This window comes from Lissotriton helveticus, chromosome 3_1 (assembly GCF_964261635.1).
Source record: "Lissotriton helveticus chromosome 3_1, aLisHel1.1, whole genome shotgun sequence".
In the NCBI taxonomy this organism is placed as follows: Eukaryota; Metazoa; Chordata; class Amphibia; order Caudata; family Salamandridae; genus Lissotriton; species Lissotriton helveticus.
The window spans coordinates 684,187,473-684,202,598 of record NC_136061.1 but is presented as its reverse complement, the minus strand read 5'-3'; the positions used below and the strand labels follow the sequence as shown (position 1 = coordinate 684,202,598).

At 42.6% G+C, this 15,126-nt stretch overlaps 1 pseudogene; it reads left to right on the top strand.

Annotated features, from left to right (window-relative positions):
- LOC144823635 (uncharacterized) overlaps nucleotides 1–4,242 on the top strand; it is a 134,943-nt pseudogene extending 130,701 nt beyond the window's left edge.
- The last annotated feature ends 10,884 nt before the right edge of the window (nucleotides 4,243–15,126 follow it).

The window sequence follows — 15,126 nt, the reverse complement described above, 5'->3', positions numbered from 1 at the left end:
CAGCGTCGCTGAGACTCACTTGAGTTTTGGGTGCACGATCACGGGGCACTCCTCACGTAGGTCTCAGGCTGCATGAAGCACACGCACACAGCATCGCTGAGACTCACTTTAACTCCGGGTGCACAATAACAAGGCAATCCTCACAAAGGTCTCAGGCTGAACAAAGCACACGCACACAGCGTCGCTGAATCTCACTTGAATTCCAGTGCACACAATAACAGGACAATCCTCATGAAGAGCTCAGCCTGCAAAAAGCACCTGCACACAGTGTCGCTGATCCTCGCTTGGACTTCAGGTGCCCACGATCACAGGGCACTTCTTACAAGGGTCTCAGGCTGCAACAAGCACATGTACACAGCATCACTGAGACTCTCCTGGAAACGTTTGTGTTCCTGAGTTTCCGCAACAGGGAGCCAGCTCACCTCAAGCCCTTGGGTATAAGTTACTTCAGGACACAGCACAGAAAAGTCCTTTCGAGCAGTGAGACAAAGCACACAGCAAAGTCCATTTAGCCTCTCCTTGTTTAAAACAGCAAAGTGCAGGCCAGCCCCAGAACACACAGCAAGGGTCAGGCCTTTCCTTCAGTCTATTCAGTTGTTTCTTCCTTGGCAAAGGTTCCTCTTGACGACGAAGTAGCTTCGGTCTTGTTCACTATTGATCAAACCATCTCTCCAAAGTTCATGGGCTTCAGCTCTCATAGTTCTACCCGTAAATTTCTTAGAAGTTTTTGTGCTCAAGGGGGCACTGACCCCTGTTTAAACCAGTTCTGGGTGACTCCCTGCCAGTGACACCATCTTCCTTTGATTAGAGAGGGTCTGGATTCGAAATCACTCAGCAGGAGATGAGACAATTGTATTATAGCAGCAGCCCAGGCCTCTTCACCTCTAGGGGCTACACCTTCCCCTACACTCCAGATGCAGGTCATCCTGTTGCTGTCTCACCTCCAACCCTGGGTCAAGACATTCCTCCGATCCTATCCCTTTCAAATCCAGACAGTCAATCCACAACCAGGCAGAGACACACAGAAATGTTAGTCCACAAAAGCCCAGCCACTTCTAAAAGAGTGGCTTGTAAACATATAATGCAAAAATCACCTTCATAAAAAGATGTGTTATTACGTTGTGAGTTCAAGCACACTACACGTCACCTCTCCATCTTAAGCCTTTGGGAAGATAGGCTTGAAAACATATTGCACAGCTCCCCATTCTATTCTATGGGCAAGAAGGCCTTTCAACAGTGAAAAACGAAATGGAGATTATTTCACTGTCAGGACATGCTACACACCTTAGTACATGTCCTACCTTTCACATGCACTCTACCCTGCCCAGTGGGTACCCTGGACCTACCACAGGGGTGTCAGATGTGCATAGAAAGGGAAGGGTAAGGTCTGGCAAGTGATTGCACTTGTCAGAACAACATTGCAGTTTAACAAACTGCGCGCATGCACTGCAATGACAGGCCTGATTTTCCTCTTTAAGGCTACTTTCATGTGTGGGTGGAACAATGAGTGCTGCAGGCCCACTAGTAGCATTTGAATTACCAGCCCTGGCACACATAGTGCACTTTACTAGGGACTTCAAAAGTAAGGCAAACATACCAATAATGGACAACCAATTACCATTATACTTTATACAGGGAGCACTTGCACTTTGACACTGATCAGCAGTGACAAAGTGTCCCAAGCATCTAAGTTGGCAACACCATGTCAAAAAAAGGTCTAGGGAGAAATCAAAACGTTTAGGGAACTTTAGCCATAAAGGGTCAAGTTCAACAACTCCCAAATGAAAGATTTAAACTCATCAAATGTACTAAGGTAACCGAATGCTATCCTATGGGAGAGGAATGCTTTGTAGTAGTGAAAAACAAATGTAAGAGTTTTTCACTACCAGGACATGTAAAAGATAAAAGTACATGTTCATTATTTTAAATACACAGCACCCTGCCCTATGGGTTGCTTAGGGCTTACCCTAGGGGTGACAAATGTATTAACAAGGAAGGCTTAGGCATAGCAAATGGTTTATTTTTCCAGTTCAAAATGGCAGTTTAAACTGTACAGACACAGGCTGCAATGACTGAACTGAGACATGTTTTAAAGCTACTTAATTGGGTGTCACAACCAATGCTGCCAGCCCTCTTGTAGCATTTAATTTACAGGCCCTGGGTACATGTAGAAGCACTTTACTAGACGTGGTAGGCCGAGGTGTAGTATGTTACCTTATTTACTGTTGTATGATGTTGTAAGCTCTTGCTGTGTTGTAGCTCTGTATTAGTCAGTCTGCATTGTGGGGTTAGGTAGGTGTTTGTATTCAGTAGGTGGAATTATGCTTGAGGAACATTCCATGTAGGGCCATTTATTGCTGGCTGACTGAGTAGAGGGCACACTATAGTATGGGGCTACTGATACGTAATAAACTTCATTTACAAGAACATCAACGGTCTCTGTATGGATCTCTACATAATTATTAGCAACAAGGATGGATGATTTGGACCTAAACACTGTCGAGAAGCCCTAACCATAAATTACATGACGGTGCAGTGGAAGAATTTCGTAATCCTGTTAATGGATTTCATTGGATTTGTCAGTGCTACACTCATGGGGGCTTGCTGATTCTGTGCATAGGTTGGAGAGCAATTGCTTTTTACTCAGTTTTGATATTTTGTTTGTACTTACTGGGATCAGCACTACAGTTGAAGTCAGCACGTGACCCTTGCGAGCAGGCCTCCACCTGTATTCTCCTCCTTGAGCGGTGTGTGACCATTGCATGAGCCAGTCGCGGTCTCTGGAGGTAAGAGCGGTGGGGATGGGTGGGGGGGATTTAGAAGGACGATGACAAGGGGAAATTAATTATTTATTTAATTTCCCCTTGTCATCGTCCATCGAAATCCCCCCGCACTCGGCCCTGCCACCCCACCGCTCTTACCTGCAGCAGCCCAGGCTGGCATGTGCAGTCTTGTCTGCCTCACAAGCATCCTTCTTTGCTGTGTGGATGTCATAATCATCACATCTTGAGTTTCAATTTCTTTCATGCTCTGGTTAAAGGCCTATTTTATACAAAATAGACCTCAAAGTGCATGTTGTCACGTCATCTCATTGGAAACGCCATATTGGAAGTGATTGTGCTTTCACCATTTCTGCTACGGACTAGTGGTGCTCGGTGATGGGCACACAGCTCTCTCTTAAATAAATTCTGCAGTTTAATTAAAAGTTACACAGCTTGCATTCTCATCGGTGATTCACACACCATTTGAAGATTTTGCTTCACACTTTAAAAGTTCTAGTGGGATTCTTTCCACATTTACCTTAGAAGAGGTATTAAGATCATAGCATTCATTGTTTTGTCATTTTTTTAACTTGAAGGAGTCTGTGTTGGTTGTGTTCCTGTGTTTTAAGTTATGACTACACAACACGTTGTTGTTCAAACACAGCCATTTCTACAATCTTCTGGTAAACCAGTTGTGAAATGGCACACATCATACAGAAATTTCAAGAACTATCTTTTGGACATAGATGCTAGAAAACTTCATCCAAAAAGGATTAAGCAAAGTAGTGATGTACGGTTTGAGGTTTTTAGCGGCATCTTGTGATTGTGGGCGAAGCATTGACACATATCTTCAGCACCAACTGGTTTTAGGCTGCTTCAACAAAAAGATACAGGAAAGACTTTTACGCATGTGTAATCCCTCTTTACCCGAATTGATTGGTATTACTAAAGGGGTAGAAAGGTCAATTTTATCAGGAAAAGTGTTATCGACTAGCAAAGGGGAAACAAGTGTAACAGCGGTACGTGTGGATAATAAAAGAGAGAACAAAGTGCGATTGTAAGTAGGGATGCTCGTGATAAAAAGGATGGTCAAAAATGCAGTATTTTTATCGCTGTGGGTTACAATCCCATTTAAGCACGTATCCTAATTGTGCTGCTGCTAAATGCAAGTGTCTGAAATGTGAAACATTGTTAAAATTTTTCTAAGATGTGCAGATACAAAGAAAATGGGAGTTTTGGGAGTAACCAGAAAAAATGCAAGTGTGTCTACTGTGCAGATTGATGAAGAGGATATGTTGGAAGAATGTCAACACAGGTTTGAAGAGGTTGTCCTTACCATTATGTCTAACAATTGTTATAAGATTAGAGGACTGTTTTGAGTCATAGACATTGGTACCAAATGTGTGCCTGTAATGGCTGATTCAGGATCTCCAATTACAATTCTATATCTCTCCACTTTTCAGGAGAATTGGAAGGATAAGCAATCATTTGAATGTGATATATCACCTTAAGCTTTCACCTTAAGGTGTTTGGGGGGGTTGAAGATACAAATATCTGGTTGGTTGAAGGATATATTAAAATTCAAGGGAAAAAAGATTCTCACTAAAATTTACGTTGCTGTGGGGTGCAAGGATATGTTTGGTTGGATGTATCGGCCTCGGTTGTGAATCATTCTGAAACCAGGGTCTCTGTAACTGGTACAATTGAATCCTGATTGGATGGAGGAGGATTCCCAAGATTCGTGAATTTTCTGTGTAAAATCTTCATCTTTGAACATCAACATGTTTGAGGTAGAAAACGTTGAACCTTTACTTAGAGATTATGACAAAGTTTTCAGGGACGAGATTGGCTGTGGGAAAGGATTTTTACATGATATAAGATTGAAAGAGAATGAGAAACTGGTAACCCACAAAGTCAGGAATGTGCCTTTGAGTGTCTGGAAGGACCTCAAAGCATTGCTAGATAGGATATATGAGGATAAAATCTTTGCTCCAGTGGAATGTGCTGAATGGATTTCAAGTATTGCTATTGCAAGAAAAAAAAACTCAGAGATTGGGTTGTTTGCAGATCTTTGTTCGCTGAACAAGAACATCATTGTGGAGTGTCATCTACTCCCAAAAATACCGGAGATGCTTGCACAAATAGGAGATGCGTCTGTTTTTAGTGCCATCAAATTAAAATCTGTGTATCAGTGGAATAGATTGACAAATGAGTCCCAGCATTTAGCAACATTCATTCCCCTTTTTGGAACTTTCAAGTACCTAAGGCTGCTGTTTGAGTTAGTATCTGCTGCTAGCATCTTTCAAGGACTTATGGATGGGTTGTTTGAAGGTATGGAAGGTGTAATAACTTATCAAGATGATATTCTAATTTTTGCTGCTAATATAACTCAGCATGACTTGATTTTACGCACAGTATTGAATGTTCTTCAGGAGCGCTGTATGACCATACGTAAGGATAAATTGAAATTTAGAGTATATGAGATTGAATATTTAGGCCACTGGGTGTCTACAAGTGGCATTAGCCAAAAGAAGATTTGCTAAGAGCAAGCAAAGAGGCTCCCACACCCAAGGATGAGGGCAGTTTACGATCTTTCTCGGTGAATACCATGCCATATTTGTTTGTTGGTTCAGTGTGATAGCTGAACCTTCTAAGAAGTTTTTAAGGAAAAATAAGAAATTTTGTTGGTCAGGAGAACAAAAAGAAGCTGTAAAACTGTTTATTCATGGTAAAACATGTGAGGTTACTGTAGATGCAGGTGTGTATGGTCCAGGTGCTGTATCAAAAGATTTCATGGAAAAGAGAGATGCTACGTTACAATATATAGTACCATAGAAGGGGAAATCTTAGCTTGCGTTTGGGCTATAGGTGGATTCAAATCGTATTTATAGGGTTAAAAGATTAAAATATTGATGTATCATAAACCATTAGTCTATCTGATGAGTGACAAGGGTGTTGGCAAGTCATCTGCAAGGCTGGTCAGCTTAATAACTAGATTACAGAAATTTGACTACGAAATAGCATATGTGTCTGGTACTTTGAACGTACGCGCTGACTGTTTGTCATGGCTCCCAATGAAGGGCAGTGACAGAGAGGATGAGTGTTTGCCAGATGAATGTGTGGTAGCCGTTGTTGATGCACTTGAAAGGTGTTGTGCTGCTATATCTCCAGGAAGAATGGCATAATGAGTGTGCGAAGGACAGTCAGTATCAAGAGCTTTTTAAGCATATTTGTGGCAGTGAGTTTAGGAACATCACCAATGTTTCTGTTGGCATCAGAGATTTTCTATCATATATTAACTGAGTTGCGTGTTGAATCTGGGATCATTCTACATGGTAGTCTTATTGTACCACCTGAAACTTTGAGGAAAAGGTAAATAAATATAGCACACGAGGGGCATATTGGTTTAACATCTACAAAAAAAGTGTTCAATAATTACTGGTGGCCACATGGCCACCATGGGGGAGACTCACATACAATCTTGCCATAAATGCCTATTGTCTGATAAAAGTTGGCACTTTAGTAGAACTTCTTTGATTAATATTCAGATGCCTGAACAACCTTGGGATAAAGTAACTGTTGTATTTTTTGGACCGTTTGGTTGCTTAGCAAATGTTCACAGTTAGTTTATTGATCTGATTGACTATTTTTCCAAATGGCTTAATTTTATAGCTGTAAGAGATATCTCCAGTAAGGTAACAATTGAGTTTCTGGATGATGTTTTTTTCTGCAAGGGGTACTGAAGATCTTAGTATTGGACAATGGTACAAAACTAGTATTGGCTAAAATGTGTGGGTTTCTTAACGTTAATGGTGTAACTAAGTACAAAGTTGCTCTTTATTCACTTGTGGAAAGGGCAAACAGAATTATTAAAGAAGGAATTCAAAGAGCTATATCTGCTAAGTTTGCTTTATATAAATATTTGAAAGACAAGATTAGTTGTTATCACAATTCCCTCGTTCAACAATGATGGCAACACAGTTTGAGCTCTTGTGGAGGACAGAAGGGATCTCAAAGATATTTCGGGCATGGATGGCTCCTGAAAAGAATGAAGCATTTAGGGATCTTTCAGAAGTGAGAAACAATGTGCAAACAATTCAGTCAAAAAGAAAGGTATTCTATGATGAAAAAAATATCAGGTTAAAAGTAATAACATTGAAGTTGGGGATTGGATACTTATAGAAAAGACTAGGTGGGTTCGTAAAGACCTTTCCAGATTTCAAAAACCTCTTCTTGTGGAAAAAGTAGGAAAAAATACGGGGCCTCATTTATGAAAAGTGACGCATCACTGCATGAAAACAGCGATGCGCCACTTTTCTTTGCGCCCTCCTTGCGACTTTATGGATGCGTCATATTTACAGTATGAAGCATTGTGTCGCAAGGAGTTATAGATACGTCAGTGTTGGAGTTGGCCCCTTTTGCAGGGTCATTCCTGAACTTTTTGCCTTCCTACTCTAATTTTTCTGACCTGTTGTGGGCTGTTTTATGACTCTGGGCACTTTGCCACTGCTGATCAGGGCTAAAGTGCATATGCTCACCCTATTGTAAATGGATGAATGGATTGGTAAATCCATGATTGGCTGGTTTGGTTTACCTGTCAGGCCCTATTACAGTGCACCAGGAGTGCCCAGGGCTGCTAATCCAAATGCTGCTATTGGGCTTGCAGAACTGGTTGTACCACCCACAGAAGCTGGGTACGGCACCCACTTGCCAGTCCCTAAACCTTCCCTTTTCTTCATATCAGACACCCCTATGGTGGGCACAAGGACAGGGTGCATTGTAAGTATAAGGTAGGACATGCCCTGGTGTGTGTGGCATGTCCTAATAGTGAATTACAGCCATTTTCGTTTTTCACTATTGCAAGGCTACCTGTTCTCCATAGGCCAGACTGGGCAGTTAGATTATTACAATTTATAATCATAACTGACTCAGGGAACATGGTAGAAATTCGAGTTTAGTATGCCTGGACTCAGAATGATAAAATACATCTTTTAGTGAAGTTGGTTTTAACATTCTGTGTTTGAAAATACAACTTTTAGAAAGTAGGTATTTTATTGTCTAACTATCGATGCCTGCCTCTGCTAGGTTGTGTATTCCTTGTCTGGCGTTTGAGTGACAGGCTGGGGGATTCCAAGTGACAAAGTGAGTCAGCCCAGTGGTGAATAGAGAGATCTGCATCTAGATAGGAGGGAGGAGCTGCACCTGGGACCTGAATAGGGCTATGCCTTCCCTCCACAATGGCGGCTCCACCCCTGTGGTGCGTCTGATGTCTCTGCCCTGCACTGTGAAAGGAGAGAAGGAGTCATGTCAACAGAGTGCTCCAGGGTGTGCCTTCCCTCCACAATGCTGGCTCCACCTCCTGTGGGGCGTTTGATGTTTCTGCCCTGCACTGTGAAAGGAAAGAAGGAGTCATGTAAACAGAGCGCTCCAGAATTGGTTTGGACTGGGCAAAGGCCCCTCTGCCCTCAGAGGACAAAAGATTCTGGGGTATGAATATTGGGACCCTGATCACAAGAAATTAAATCACTTTGGGACAAACAAGAAGAAACCTTTGCTGAGGAGAGGAACCTGAAGAAACTGAGGAGAGACTATCCCTAAGCTGAAGTGCTAATTGGGGGATTGGCATGCAGTGGTTGCCTGGCTGCCAAAGAAAGGAGAAAGGGACTATGTGTACTTTCATCAACTTGTAAGGATCTCCAAGGGCTTGGAACAGAGCTTGCCCCCTGCTGAAGTCTCAGGGACAACAGACTTCAACACCCAGCTTCCCAGAGATCCTTGGGAAGTGCCTGCTGCTGTTTTGGGCCTTCTGAGGGACTGTGTGTTGTAAGGAGCTGGAAGGAGCGACTCAAGAGGAAGAAGCGTGTCGCCGTCACTGCTGCTGCCGTCGCATCTTGGATGTCGCCGCTGTAGCTGTCGTATTGCACCGCATCGAGAGAAGCGTCTAGCAATGAAGAGGAAGCGCGTCGCCGTCGCTGCTGCTGTCGTATCTTGGATGTCGCCGCTGTAGCTGTAGTATTGCACAGCATCGAGAGAAGCGCCTCGCATGAAGGAGAAGCGTGTCGCAGTCGCTGCTGCTGCCATCGCATCTTGGATGTTGCTGCTGTAGCTGTCGTATTGCACCGCATCAAGAAAAGCGTCTCACATCCACGGAGAAGCATGCCGCCATCAGAGCTGCTTGGATGTCGCCCCTGTAGTTGTCGCATTGTGCAGAAGCGTCTCGCAACGTCGGAGAAGAGTGTCGCAGCCGAAGCTGTTGTTGTCACATCGCGGAACAAGGGTGTCGCCGCTGCAGACTTCTCGCATCATCGGAGAAGCGTGCCGCATCGGGAAGATTTTCACGTCTTTATTTCTTTGCACCAGAACTTTGCCGCATTTCCATCGCTGCAACACCTTTGTTGTGGGAGCGTATCGCATCGTAAGGTACATTGACTTAAAGTGTCGCATTTTAAGAACTGAACAGAACTAATCTAAACTACCATTTTAAGTACAGTATTGTGGATTTTTGTTGTTTATGGCCTTGTGATAAGTCTATATAAAGAATACTTATTTTTAATATATAACTGTGTGGTGTCCATCTGTAGTGTTGTCACTGGATTACTGAATGTGGTCACAAATGCTTTACACACTGCCTCTGAGATAAGACTGTCTGCTCGTGCCAAGCTAACAAGGGGGTGAGCAGGGGTTATTTTAGGAGAGTATCTCCTTACCTTGACTAGAGGCAAGTGTCCCTATTTGTCACAAGTACCTACCTGTGCCAACTAGAGACCTCCAAATCTAACCGTCAGTATTTCTGAAGTATCTGTAGGCTAAAAAATGACGCATTGCTGGAGTGTGTCACAAAAGTGACACAACCACAGCAATGTGTCCTTTCACATGTGGCAAGCCCCATGTGAAAGGGCCTGCGTCAGTCTTACACCTGCTGAGAGGCAGGCGTAAGATATTGACGCAATGGCATCCTAGAAGTGACGCCGTGAAATCTCATAGATTTCACTGCGTCACTTCTACGAGGCTTACTTGCGTGGGAACGCCCCCTGCATGCATTATACCTGACGCACTTATAATGTAGTGCAGGGGTTTACAAAGTGACGCATCTCCTTAGATGCTTCACTTTGTAAATAGAATGCAACAGGGGGCATGTTTTACGCTGCCGCTGCGTCACAAAAAGTGACGCAACAGCAGCGCAAAACAGATGCATGGCCTCATAAATAAGGCCCACAGTCTTTCTCAAAGATAGATAATGGTGGACCTTGAATAAAGTAATCTTGATCACGGCTTCCCACGCATGCATATTGTGTGGTGGGTCAGATAACAATGCCATTGAAAAGAGTCAGTTATCTGGCACCAGTTATTTACAGGAAGGTGAAGGAGGAACAAATTTCCTTGGTGATGCTACTTATTCTATGGTGAGGAGTCGAGTTAATTATAGATCTTCTCCTGAACAAGGCAAGGAAGGGGTAAAAGAAAGTGCTGCTCTTAGATCTGACAGAAAAACGTTGATACCACAAAAATTCAAAGATTCTGTAATGTAAAAAGTAATGTTTTTTGGGGGGGAAGGGGAGATGGGGTAGGCTGAGGTGTAGAACTTTACCTAGTACTTTACCTTATTTACTGCTGTATAATATAGTATGCTCTTGCTGTGTTGTGGCTTACATAGGTATTTGCATTCTGTAAGTGGAATTATGCATGGGGAACATTCCATGTAGGGCAGTTGATGGCTGGTTAACTGAGCAGAGAACGCAGTATGGTGCGGGGCTTCTGACACATAATAAACTTAATTTACAATTACAATTACATCAACAGTCTCTGTGTGGATCTGTACACTAGGGATTTACAAGTAAATTAAAATAGGCACTTGGGTGTAAGATCATGTTACCATGTTTTAGGGAGTGAGAACACGCACTTTAGCATGAATCAGCAGTGGTAAAGTGCACAGTCCTAAGCCAGCAAAACTGGAGGCAAAGGCAAAATGTTTGTGAGAAGACCACCCAAAGGCTGACAAGTCTAACACTGTTGTCCTGAGAGAAAACACGTGGGAGCATGTGTGTGTGTGTGTGTGTGTGAGTGAAAGGGAGAGAATCCATGGAGGGAGTCAGTCAGTTAGAACGAGTGATATGAAGAGTGAGTATGAGCAAGAATGAATGATAGAGAGTGTGAAAGAATGATACCGAGTGTTAATGTAAGGGAGGATGACAGTGAGATTTACTATGTAAGACTAAGCGAATCACAGTCTCTGAGTAAGTCAGAATGAGTGAGACAGAGTGGGAATCAGTGAGACTGATTTTGTAAGTGTGAGTCTGAATGGGTGGGACTTAGTGGGAATGAGTGAGAATGATTGAGATAAGGTGATTTGGCGAAGCTGAATTAATCAGAGTAAGATTGCTTGACTGGGAAAGAGTGAAAATGAGTGGGACTCAGTGAGACTGACTGAGACGGTGTTATTGAATTAGTCTCACTCACAGTCTCAATGAGTCATGGAGAGAGTGAGATTGAGTGAGTCAGAGAATGAGTGAGACTGACTGAGTCAGGGAAGGAATAAGGAAGAGTGAGTCAGAATGAGTGGGACTAAGTGGAAACAAGTGTGACTGAGTGAGGCTAGGGGAATCAGACTGAGATTGACTGATAGGTGAGTCAGAGTGAGATTGAATAAGTGAGAATTTGGGGTACACCAGACAAATTGGCAGAAGTTGTAATGCGGAATTCTGTCCAAAATCTGCCAATCGCTGCAAGGTGGAATTTTTTTTCCTGCAAGGATCCAGAAATGGGAGCTGGCAAGCATGAGCGAGATTTGATGTTATATACGATGATTTTCAAAAGCAGGCAGTCGCCGATGGTCATGGTCAGAGGGCTACATCTTGAGTAGATTTGTTGCCACTTGTGCAGCAGCGAAATCAACTCGAATGGCTGTGTGCTCTTGGGCACCAGATGGTGCTGTTCACGCTGATTTTTCAGTCCTGCTCGCGCTACTGGCAATAAGTTGCAGCATATTTTTCACAGAGTGAAACTCCATGATTTCCGCCCACCACTAGTGAGAATGAGTGGGCCTGAGTGAAAATGAATTAGATTGGGTGAGACTGACTTAGACTGAGGGCAGAGTCAGCACAAGTAGGAATTCTAAGCACACGCGGCTCTGGGCATAGCAGTTGCAATACACCCCGATGCAAGAAAGAGATTCTCCGGTGCAAGAAGCCGGAGGAGCAATTCTCCTGACATAAAAACAGGAATCAACTATGGTAATACTACACAAATGGTGTGAGTAAATAGTTCTTTGTTTATTTGTATGTGAGTCCTGACGAAAGCTCTATAGACCCCTAGGGCCCAGAGAGCAGAAACATGTTGACGCTGTATATATAACACTGCCAGATCCGGTAACTCGATCTATAAATAGTACCCATTCATTTTATGCCGATCTGGAAATCACACCAATATTAAAAGTTTTCAAGGGTGATTTGCCAGTCTTTTTAACAATGTTTTCCTTTTTTGGAGAATTTAATTTGCACACTTTTTTCCTCACTACTCTGGACACTGCACAATAGACCAGAGGTGCCTCGGGTTGAGGCGGGCAATACCGCTACTTTGGAGTACCCGATGATAACTGCCAACAACCCTAATGCGGGCGGATGAAACAGATATACCGCATAAGTACATCAGCATTGGGTTTTTTGAGGTTACTCTAATAACTTTCTATACCAATGGTCTAGAGGTGTAACAAGTGTCTGTTTCTCTTTTTGATTAATTACTGACTTAGACTGACTGCAGGGCCGGCTCTAGGCTCACGGAGGCCCTGAGCAGGGAGTGTAGGTAGGGGGCCCGAGTATTATTATCCACTAATACTGTAAATAATTCTGCCGACAGCAGTGAACATTCAACGCTACATACCATATGTTAAAAAGTAAAGCGTACCAGTCTTTTCTTTTTTCTTTTAATTATTCACAATGTTCCAAACTACGTATCCCATAATGCCACTTAATGGCTAAATATGGGCTAGTATAAATATGGAAACGGTAGAAGGACTTACTAACCGTGACCAAAGCCTTGTTTGGCTGAAACTCGTTGGTGGGGTAAACGTTGGATTAAAGGCTTCCAAAGTACCCGGTTGTGCCGCCTCCTTTGTTCTAAAATATTATATTGGGTCAGGATCCGACCCCTGGGTCGAGCACACGCTGTGAAGCGCTCTCTGTAAGCTATTTGGGATCACATTGTTGAAAAATACAAAGCGGAGATGAGCGCCTGACTCCCGATGTCAAAAGCAATCTAAGACGACACCCTCGTATCGCTGGGCGGAAGACATCGCCGTGAGGCGCTGCTGATTTAAGACCCACAACGAGGTGAGTGAAGCAGTGAACTTTTTCTGTTTATCAAGTCGGGAATCGAAGCGGCTGAAAGTAAGCCTGTGAAAGGGACGCCGCGTACGTAAACATTACGGGCGGCTTGCAAGCTTAATAAAGACCGGAGAAAAACGCCTTTCACACGAACAAATAATCTGTTTACCCTTAAAGTAAAAGGTGCGCTAAGAAGGAAATAAATATAGAAATGGAAGCGCGTGCTGCGAAAAGGGCTTCCAAAGCATCTGTAATGTTCAAAACAGGCGAGCAGAATGGTGGTGAAAGCAACCGTAAAACAAAAATACCGGAGAATGATAAAGCAACGCTCAAACAACAAATCAATATATTGGAGCGTCAATACAAAAAAGAAATTAATAAAAGCTGGGAAATTATAGCACTGGAAAACTACATCGAGGTAAAACGTATCCCTCGTGGACTTAGGATCTTTACTATGCCCACACACCCTGAAACAAAAGAAGAACTATTGGACGAGTGGGTTGAAAATAATACTGAATGCTCACTGAATATGATGCGCATCCTGATCAAACATGCTAAAATTGACATTGATGAAATAACACTGAAAATCAAGGATTTGGAAGAAACATTGTTAAAGGAAACTAACCAAGAGGAAATTACCAAACTAAGGAAAGAAATGGAGGCAAGATTAGATCATTATGAGAAAGAGATTGAGGAACGCAAAGAGCGCAAATTCAGACGTGATGAGCAAGACTACCTACACGGGAGAATCTTAACTTTTGCAAGACGTTATGACAATCTAAAAAAAAATTACTCCATGCAAAAAATGGTATCAAGTGCCAGCGAGTCAGATGTGAGTGAGAATGAATTGTCAAGAGACACAAATCAAACCAAAAAGATGTCTTTTTTAGAGGAGGTGAGATTGACATAACGCGAGGCGGAGGAAGGGGAAGAAGAGCGTATCAAGGCAGGGGCAGAGGAAGAGACAAAATCAACAAGCCCCCGCACCAGCACCAGAAAAACCCGCAGATCAAAACGTAAGAAGACAGTATCCCATACGCAACCGGAAGTAACAAACCTGATCATCAACCTCTCCAGTTATCAACTAACCGACACAGAGAACACCGTACTTAATAAAGGACTATCATTCTGCCCAGACTCACACTTTGATTATACTCAAGTAAGGATAGACATGTATAAGTTCATCAGAAAATTGAAATTAGCAAAAGTACATGCCAATAAAACACTCAGCATTGAAAACACCAACACTATGGAAACATTGGAAGAGGAAACCATTTCCACCACGATCTAACAACTACCAGACCTACGACGTACGTTTGAGAATTTGTTCGAACAAGAGAGCAATATAATATCAGATAAGCAAATGCTAGGACAAATGAACATACAAACTAATAAAAGACCAGAGACAGGATTAAAAAGAAAATCCAGATACTATCCCATACTTTCACCAGGGAACAAAATTGACCTGTTCTTAGATGCCATGACTCAAGAACTGGAAAAATTGACTAAAGTAAGAAATAAAAAAACAAGAGAAAACCTGACCATCGTAGAACGACAAGCAATCAAACATTTTATGGAGAATGAGAAAATAACGATTAAACCTGCTGATAAGGGGGGGAATATCGTTATAATGGAGACAACGGATTACATATGTGAAGCCATGAGACAGCTGAATATAGAACAGAACTATTCTAAGCTCAAGAACAATCCAATCCTGAAAATGACAAATGAGCTAAAAGAAAACATAAACACATGGCATGCAAAAGGACTGCTCAATGACAATGAAAAAAAGTTTTTAACGATCGAATTTCCCACGACACCTTGCATATACTTCCTACCGAAGGTGCACAAAACTCTAATAAATCCTCCTGGGAGACCGATCGTTTCATCATGCGACTCACTATATGAAAATGTCTCCAAATATGTAGACACATTCCTCGCTCCAATTGCTCAAACCATGCCATCATACCTTAAAGATACAGGAGATTTTCTAAGGATCCTGATGGATGTAACATGGAATCCAGGACACCTGTTAGTAACAATAG